General features: G+C 39.7%; 1 long non-coding RNA gene across 2 annotated transcripts in view; it reads left to right on the plus strand.

The window, feature by feature from the left end:
• Positions 1-6,588, plus strand: part of LOC111820813 (uncharacterized) — a 24,914-nt gene extending 18,326 nt beyond the window's left edge. The window contains exons 2-3 of one of the 2 annotated variants that reach the window (XR_002824326.1): positions 5,146-6,093; positions 6,447-6,588. This is a non-coding gene — a long non-coding RNA (uncharacterized LOC111820813). Of the gene's footprint in view, positions 1-5,145 lie in introns of both variants that reach the window. The other variant, XR_002824325.1, reaches the window with a different exon arrangement.
• The last annotated feature ends 3,301 nt before the right edge of the window (positions 6,589-9,889 follow it).

The following is a 9,889-nucleotide window of genomic DNA, read 5'->3' on the forward strand; positions in this document are numbered from 1 at the left end:
TTGTTTATCTTTTGGATTTCTAATTGTTGTTTTTGTATAATTTCTAGTTGTGAATTTATTTTGGCATTTTTTTCCTGCATCATCTTCTTGAATTCTTCCAATTTTCTGTTTGTATTTTCCATGAATTTGTCTATTTTTTTCTCATGTTTATCAGCTTTTTGCCTCAGTTCTTGGAAAATTCTGAGTATTAGAGATTTGAATTCCGTATCAGGTACTTCTAGTGCATTTGTTCCACAGGAGAGTCATCTGGTGTTTTAATTTGGATGCCTACTGGAACCATCCTGTCCTGTTTTTGTAAATGTTTTGATATTGTTTGCTGTTTTCAGGTCATTCAGTAGTTATTTCTCTCGTTTATTGATTGTAGATTTGTTTGTTTCACCCTGGCGTTTTGTCTCCCACTGGACGCTCGTGAGGCTGCTTTCTCATACCGCCATTTGCTGATCTCTAATAGGAGTCCAAGATATTGGATCCACGCTGCGTTAGCTGGTAGGGGACCTCTGCATGAATCTTTCCTCACTCTCCATTCTCTGTCAGTATTGTCACTCCATTTGGTGCTCGGCTGAGTTCTTTATCTCTTCATTTGATGTTCTAGGGTTTCAGGATTGTTGCATTCTCTGTTTGGCTTAGTTTTTCAGATCTTTGCTGTGGAGGGATGGCGTGGTGCTTCTGCCTAGAGCGCCATCTTGCCGGAACTCTCAGTAACTCTATTTTTAACTTACAGACAAACTATCGAACTGTTTTCCACAACAGCTGCACCATCTTATATTTTTAAACGTCTTCCAAGTTCCCTTAACCCAATATTTAAAAGTCATGCCTTTTCACTTCGGGGCTTTCTTGTGTAATGGGCTGTTGTGAAAGGAATGCACTCAGAGGCTGTGTTGATATACAATACAGTGTTTGGAATGTGGAATGGATAGTGCCACTCCAATCTGGTCAGCTCACACCTCAAACACAGCATTCATTTCAGGACTTGATAAAATAAAATATCTTCTGTGTCCAGATGATAATTCCTCCACCTCGTGGAACTGGGGATTTAGGTTTAGGAATGAAAAAATGTAGAGAGACCATGATTGCCGTCTTCACATTCTGAACGCTGTCAGGGGAAAGACAGATTCTACTCACTCTGTGCTGCCTCGAGGGCTGAACTAGGTTCAGTGGCTGGGGGCTACAGGGAGGCAGATTGAGGCTCCAAGGACAAAAGAGCTTTCTAAATTATTAGATATGTGCACATTCAAGTGAGTGACCTCAGGAGACAGTGAGCTCCCAGGTCCCAGAAATGTGCAAGCAAAGGCTGAGCCATCCTTTGGCAGAGTGATCATTGCAGACATCAAGCACTGGAAGGGGTTAAACGGAAATAATGTCTCAAATCTCTTTTACTCTTTACTCCATATACTCTCAGATCCTAGGACCCATGGCAAAGCAGCCTTCTCCAAGGCTACTCTGTTTGAAAATCCTCTAAACCAACTTTCTTGAACATGTCTACCAATAAGTATACAGGAAGTTATTGTCTTTGGATATCCTTTTGGCTTTATTCTCTGTTCTTCTTTGTTTTTCCCCATTTACACAGAAAGAATTTATTCCACAGTAGAAATGTAGACATCCTTGAACTTCTTATAAACTCTTGAATTTGAAGATAAATTGTCAATTTTTCTTTTTATAGAAAACATGTTGTTGTTGTTTTTAGCTGCTGTGGAGTCAGCCCTCAGAATGAAATGCTGCCCGGTCCCACTCTACTCCATGATCAGTTTCAGATCAGACTGTTATGATCCATAGTGTTTTCACTGGATGGTTTTCAGAAGTAGATCCTCAGGTGTTTCCTCCTAGTCTGGTTTCATCGGAGGCTCCACTGAAACCTGTTCAGCATCATACCAACACGCAAGCCTCCACTGACATACGTAGAAGCATACTTCGTGCAAAAGGACCTTGACCCTGCCACGTTCTGAGGAGTAGATTGTGCTTTTTCATGAGCTCTTCTGGTCTTTTATCAGCAGGAAAGAAATGACACACTCAAACTCCATAAATGAGCTGAGATTAATATAAGACATGTTTTCAAAGGTATGGCCAAGGCTTAGGTAAACAAATTGTGCAAGACCCAGAGTTTAACAGTAATGGGTGTAGTAACCACCCTAGTGTTGAAGAAATAAGGGAAGGGAGTAGCTTCTGGAACCCACTGGGGTCACTGTATGGAAAGAACCACCTGACAGGAGCTGGGCCTTCAGTAGAGAAACCCAGCCAACCCACTATGACCTGGCAGGGAGGGAGCTGAGGGAACAATGCCTCATTCTCACTCTCCTCCTGCCTTCTGCCACTTACTAGTGACCCTGTTGGTGGGATCAACTGTAAACCAGAGGCCAAAGGCATCTTTTGATGCCTTACACATGGATCACCCTACAAGGCACGGAGTAGGGTGGAGAAGGGTGGAGAGTGGGTCTGGATAGGCCAATGGAAATGTCCAGCACTGTCCTTTTCTGTAGTACATACCTAGATAACTATTTATCTCTGCTATCCTTGTAGCCTGGGATACACCTCCTCACAAAGCCTATTTAATTGACAAAGACTTGTAACTTGCTCTAAAACAAGATCAAAAGCAGTCACTATTTTAAAAGAAGTTCTATTTTCTATTTATCAATACTAAAAAATTTATCAATAATAAAAATAAGATATTTGGGTCATAGCCATAACTTTAAAAAAGGATTTTATAATGGCAGATTTTCTGGTACTTCTTTCCAAAGAGATTTATCAGCATTGAATAGTTCCTTCTCTCAAGGCAGCCACAGGCTTCTTATTTTCTCCTTCTTCCATGACCGTCTTGAAATGTCTTTGATGTGAAATCTATGATGTATTTTCCAATTTCATTCCAAACATTCAAACTCAATAAAACATTGCATCGTCTTTTTTTTAGAAAATCGAAATATTCAATTTTGTTAGACAGTTGAAATGTACAGATAATTTAATAATAATATTTGTCACAGGGCCTTTAACAAGTTGCCAAGAGAAGATGCAAACTCTGTTCCCGGGGTATGAAATGCCACGATGTTGAAGGAATCAATGGGGTTAGGACAGGAGTAGGCGTGGGCTAGATGGCCATCTCAGACTCTGTGCACACACTTCCTCCCCCTCACCCATAGGAATTATCAGAAAAGGAGTGTGTCTAGTATTTAAACATAAATTCTCCTATAATTTGGTGCTGTTCAATGGAGGTTTTCAGAGCTCAATTTCAGTTTCACCTCAAAGTGGAATTTCAGAGTTACTTGACAATAACAGGTTTGCTCTTGAAAAATGAAAGTGGAAAGTGAAGTCTGGATCTCCTGTCCTCCCCTGCCTCACTTACCCTGCTGTAGACTTTCAGGCTCTTCCAGAGTGAAGAGCATACTCAGTGATGATGGAAACACACACAGTGAGCTATCTTTTGAGAACTACTTTAGGGCTGCTAAATGTTTGCTGTACCAGAAATGTTGCTGAGAAATTAATAGCACTAGAAGCAAAAGTCTTACATAGTCCAGTGGATTCAGATATTCAACCTCCTGTAAGATCTAACATGCATATGAACTCAAATAAAATATATGCAAATTACCCATAGGATTTCCAAGAAGGGGTTGGTGGATTTGAACTTCCAACCTTTTGGTTAGCAGCCAAGCTTTTAACCACTATGCCACCAGTGCTCCTATATGCAACTTTGCCCTGATAAAGTCCCATACTTTGATACTGGATTTCTCTAGCTTTGCATACAGGAGGGTTTTCTTTTTCACGTGTCTGGCAGGAGCATCTGGATAAGACAACCAAGAGCAAAGCTGTGTTGTCATGCCCCAAAGAACAGAGCCAGATAAAAAGATATCCACACCCTCCCTCCAAAAAAAAAAAAAACAGTTTCTCGAATGTTCTCAGTTTCGGGAGCCAGGCTGGAAAAGGGAAGTAGAGTTTATTTGTGGATTCTCTCTGGGACTGTTCAGATTCTGATAGGGAGAGCAGAGGTATTAGAGTGGTTAAGAGCTTGGCTGCTAACCAAATGGTCAGCAGTTCAAAGCCACCAGCCACTCCACTGGAGAAAGATGTGGCAGTCTGCTGCCGTAAAGATTTACAGCCTTGGAAACCATATGGGGCGGTTCTACTCTGTCCTATAGGGTCGCTATGAGTGGGAATCGACTTGATGGTATTGGGTTTGGGTTTTTTTAAGATATAAAAGCTGTTAGTAGCTAATAAAATCTGTCTAAAAGTAAAATCTTCTGTCTGATAATTCTGTTTAAATTTGATAGAAAATGAAGCTATTGGTAGAATTCCTTTTAAAAATGGCATAAAAAGCAGAAAGGAAAAATTAACTACAATTCATTACCAGGAATTAAATACAGGGGTGGTGTAATATTTGCTAAGGATCCCTAGCGGCACAGTGGTTAAGCACTCAGCTGCTAACCAAAAGGTCAACAGTTCAAACCCACCAGCCACTTTGCAGGAGAGATGTGGCAGTCTGCTTTCATAAAGATTATAGCCTTGGAAACCCTGTCCTATAGGGTCACTATGAGTCAGAATCCACTCAACGGCAATGGGTTTTGTTTTTTGGTATAATATTTGCTATCTTTAGTCATTCTCATATTGCTGTCTTGAGGAAGTCTTGTGGTCTTGGTTTAAACAAGCAGGTTTTTAGATAGCACTTCTCAATTACTCTATACCAGTTACATTTCAAAGATATAAAGGGAATCAACTCAGGTCATTCATATATGACTGTCTTGTCATTTACTTTTTGATAAATATTGCCCAGTGAAAATATTTTTTTTCAGATTCAACATATTGTTTTTCCCAGAAAACTCTTGAAGCAGATGTCTTTCCTAAGTAAAACTTGTATAAATTAATCAAAAAGACATTTTCAGTTCAAATAATGAAAAGCTACCCAGTGGCCAAATAATTGGGGGTTGGGCAGAGGAAGAATCCAGACTATATTGCTGTTATCCCAACCCTTGCACAAATATATCTTGGGAGACAGCCTTCTTGGTTCTTTTGCAATAGAGATGGTTTGAAAAGCATCATAAAACCTTCACTATATCATGTGCATTTTGTACACTTTACAGTGTTTTGGTAGTAAAAATATGGAAAGGGTTTGTCACAGTGTGAAGATGACAAATGATTACATATAAGTTTTTTCTTATGTTTCAGGTGGGAATGGAAGGCAGAAAATAGTGTACAACAGTCACATTTCCTCTTAAATTCTTGTCACCATTTAACAAATGAGATCAGAAGTTGCCCTGTTTACCCCCTTCCCCAAAGTCATCCCTTGGTAAGAGAAAATAAAAAAAGCAATAATATAGTTAGTGATTGGCAAGGAACAGTAAGTAGTTTCTGTGGTTAGGCCAACGGCAGAATGCAGCATTTCCTTTGAAAATCCCACAGAAGCACACAGGGCAGGGACTGCATAATTGCTGAGCATTCTATCTTCCCAAGAGTACATTTCTTACATGGGTGACCGTACAAAACACTAAAACCTCATTATGTATCTAGACACTCACTGCTTTAAAATTCTTTAGCGGCTACCCACCATTTTTAAGATGGTGCCCTAACCACTCTGAATGACATATAAGATACTTCACAACCTGGTCCTTGCCCACGTCTTCAGTCTCATATCTTGACACCCATTCCCATAGTTGCACTGCAATTAATGACTATAGCTCCTACATGGAATGTGTTCCCAAGTCCCTTTGCCTTTGCTTAATTCAGCCAGTGAATATTTCTTGGGCACCTACTATATGCCAGGCACTGTGCCATGATCTAGGAATAAATAATGAATAAGGCAACATGACCCAAGGCCTTGTGTGATTGATGGCCTACTGATGATAACAAATAAAAATTACAACCCCTCCCTACAAGAAAGAAAAAAAAGCCAAGTAAATAAACAAAAATAATTACTAATTGTGATACATGCTAGGAAAAGGGAAAACAAAAAGTAGAACATTGAGATAGAGACTAAAGGGGGCAGGGGCTTCTTTAGTGTCCAAGAGAGCCTCTCTGACAAGGTGGCATTTTAGCTGAGACACAAAGGTTGATTCTTCCAGGTGAGTATTGGAGGTAAAGAGCATCCAGACAGAAGGAACATGCACAAGTTCGAAGGTAAGAAAGACCTCAAGTTTAAGGAATTGAATAAAGGCCAGTGTAGCTGGAGTATAGTCAGGTGGGGAAACAGTACGAGGGGAAGATGAAGGGGTAGCCCCACGTCAAATCATGCAGTCACCTTGTAGCTCGTAGGAAGGAAGTTTATTCTAAGTGCAGTTAGAAACTGTTGATTGTTTTTAAGCAAAGGGGTAACATGATTCAATGTACATTTTTAAAAGATTGCTCTGAAAAAGAAAAGGGATGATAGTGGAATGAATTTAAGAGATATATGGGATAGAATTAATAATGCAATGATGTTCTCTCTGTGCTTGTTCTTCCCATCTTTCTAACTAATTTCTAATTTCTTACAGGCTCAACCCAAGCATCATCTCCCCTACAAAGCATCTGGAAGGCCCTTAAATCCCCACAGGGTTTGAGAACAATCTGCTGTTCTCTAAGCAGCTTGTAATATGCCTCCACAATGTGACATACCATAATATTCACTTCCTTGGCTGCCTCCTGTAAGACTGTGAATTGTTTTGAAGGCAGAGACTGTGTCCTGCCCATTTCTCTATCCTCAGCCCATGAAGAATCCAGTGCATAATAGCTGTTGAATAAATGTCAGCTGTGGGCAGGGACAGATCACCCAATAAGCAAGGTATCCATGGGGTGAGTTGTGTTTACTTACTAATCTGTAGTGAACAATTTTACCTGGGTTTGGTGAAACTGTTCACTACAGTTTAGTAAGTAAACGCAATTAACTCCGTGCGTACCTTGCTTACTATAAGCCTGTGCATACTGTGCTTACTGGTTAATCTGCCCCTGGCTGTGGAGAAAATCATGCCCTCTGGACCACTGGAAAGCTCTTCACATGATTTGAAACACTGAGTGGTAGCCAAATCCAGGGGCCTGGTGTTGATTCTGATCTTGAAAGGATTGTGGAAGAGCTAGTACATACCAAAGACCCTATATCCTTTAGAAGTGACCAAGAAACCTCAGAAAGGAAGGCAAATTGATTTTTCCAAGCCATTTAGGGAATGAGTTCTTGACTAAGGTGGACTCTCTCAAAAATACTTGGAGTTCCGTCTCAAAGGCCTGCTGCAACAATTACAGTTCAGAAACACTTTCTTGCAACACATTGCTTAGCAGACATTGTCATTTTTGACAAGGAATTTGTATTAGTTGTGTGTCTGGGAGGATGGGGCATAAATCATAACCAAGCTGTCACCATGGCATCCCATTAACTTCAAGCAGATTCATTTTAATTCACCCCTAGGAAAATTTAAGTGTCTAACATGCACCAGGGTCTGTGGTAGGCTGTTAGGGTGGGATGGGTGTCAGGATATTTGTAAAGGGCCTCTGTTCCTGAGGAATTCAGTCCTTCAGGGGAAACAGCTAAATAAGCAATTACAACTTGGGGTGATAAGTGCTGTGATGTGTATGTATATATAGACTTATATGTACATACATGATGGGAGAAAACTGATCATGGGATAATTTATTCCTTATTCTAGATGGAGGAAGAGTAAGTGTATTTGGTCAGAAAGAAGCTTCGCTTTAGCAGGATCTGTAGGAGTTTATTTTCAGTCTCTGTCTGTCAACGTCCTAGAGGCAGGGGAGCCTAAGATTTAAGAGCATTGGTTCCAGAGATAGATTGCCTGCATTCACATCACATACTTTATGAGCTGTGTAACCTCTGGCAAATTACTTAAAAACTCTTTTATCTCAGTTTACTCAACTGTAAAATGGGATAACAATAAGACATAATCCAGAGTGTTGATGTGAAGATTAAAGGAGTTAGTGTATGTGAACAAGTAAAGGTCATTCCAGGAAGAGGAAATAGTATGAACAAAGGCTATGGATGTCCATGGACTGTCAAGAAATAGCAAACTTCTTTGGACAGATTAGAGAGTGTGTTTGGAGGGTGAGTTCTAGAGGAGACTAGAACCACCATTTGTGGCCCAGATCTTTCAGAGCTTTGTAAACTATACTAAGAACTTTGGATTCTATATGTACTGAGGAGCTTGACATGGTTTCAAACAATAGAGTGGTATGATCAGGTCTATGTCTAAAAAGAGTCTTCTGGCAAGAGTAGAAAGGTTAGACAAGAGGGAGAAAGAAAATAAGAGGGAGAGAGTTCAAGCCGGTGGTTATATCAATAATCCTCAAGGATGATTTAAAACCTAGAATAGGATTGCAGCAGTGGGGAATGGTAACCTGCTTAATTTAAAGTTTTCGAACCATTTGGCCATAACATTACCAGGAAACAGAATTCTTCCAGACTCAGTGTGAGGAGCATTGGCTCACCACCTACTCATTTATTTGGATGTTTTTATTTTGTCTCTTTACATCCTTTTGCATCTTAGATTACCCATTCCTATAACCCAGCAGAATATCATGATCACAGACAGAGGTACTTGTAGATACTCTGATGATGGACAGTTCTGCAGATCAATAAGTGTGCAGATGTTCCATGGAAACTGAGTTTATGCTGAGCACTCTGGATTTTCACATCAACCAGGCCTCAGCCATAAGACTCTCCCACCTTGGCTGCCCCAGAAGCTTTGTGAGGAGAGTAGTATGATGGAAGTTATATTAAGGGAATATTAACCCATTGACATACATTTTAGATTGGAGGGAGAAAAAAAAAAAAAGATATTCTGCAGACTTAGAATTTCCATTCCAATGTGTTTGGTACAGTTTTCTTTGCAGGTGAAAAAAAAAAAAATCCTTAGACTGTGCAGGTATTAGTCTAAGTGCAACACACACACACACATATACATACACACACACACACACTATTTAATCATCCCAATAATCCTATAAGGCAGGTACTGTTATTATCCCTATTTTATGGATGAGGGCATGAAATGACAGAGAAGGCCAAAGTCACATAGTAAAGAGTAAAATCAGGAGGGTCAATGGCAGGAACAGGTGTTTAATAAGTGTTGAATGAATGTGTGTGTCAGTAAGTGAATGAGTGAGGTAGTGAAGAGAATGAATGAACAAGGATTGGTGGTAAGAATTAGAAAATTAAAAGGAAGTTGTGCATTCCAGTAAAAGACAACATCAGGAGCCAAAGCAAGAAAGGAGGTATTTTGTTAACCCGTGCAGTGTACTGAAGAAATTACTCTCCAAATGACAGTTTGAAGTAGAGGTAGTAAAAGGCAGAAGAAAAGAATGAAATTTACTTAAGATTACAAAATATATGACACATTGGGAAAGTTAACACATCTCTCTGCTGTCAAGATCAAGCCCTTGTTTTAAGAGTGGCTCTTGTAAGTAGCATTTGAGACAGATAACTTTTCAACTGCAAAGAGTTTACTGAGTGAGAACCAAGAAATGTTTTTAATTTGCTGGATTCTGGAGAATAGAAATGGCATCTGTGGATCCAGAAAGAAGTGCAGAATGTGTCCTACAGAAGGCTCAGTGACACAGTTCTGAATAAGACATCAGCCCCTACCGAAACCTGTCAATAAGCTTTTAATTAGTTTCTAGGTACCTAGCCCTGTGTTAAGTGTTAGCAGAGGGAAAAAGCATAAACACTATCAATCAATAAACATCCCCAGAGTATACACTAGTGCTAAGTACTGGGAAACCCAAAATCTCAAAGACCTCATAATCAACTAGAAGGGAAGTGACGTAAACATAACAATAAATTCAGAAGACAAATTTAAAAAACTGCTGTCCCAGTAAAACATACACAGTAAGGCATAGCATGATAATACAATATATGACTTATACAATAAATACCAAAAGCACAGCGTAAATTTGTGTAAGGATTTAGAACTGAAGAGTGAATTTTACGTGGATC

This window comes from Trichechus manatus, unplaced genomic scaffold, assembly GCF_000243295.1.
Source record: "Trichechus manatus latirostris isolate Lorelei unplaced genomic scaffold, TriManLat1.0 scaffold00052, whole genome shotgun sequence".
NCBI lineage: Eukaryota > Metazoa > Chordata > Mammalia > Sirenia > Trichechidae > Trichechus > Trichechus manatus.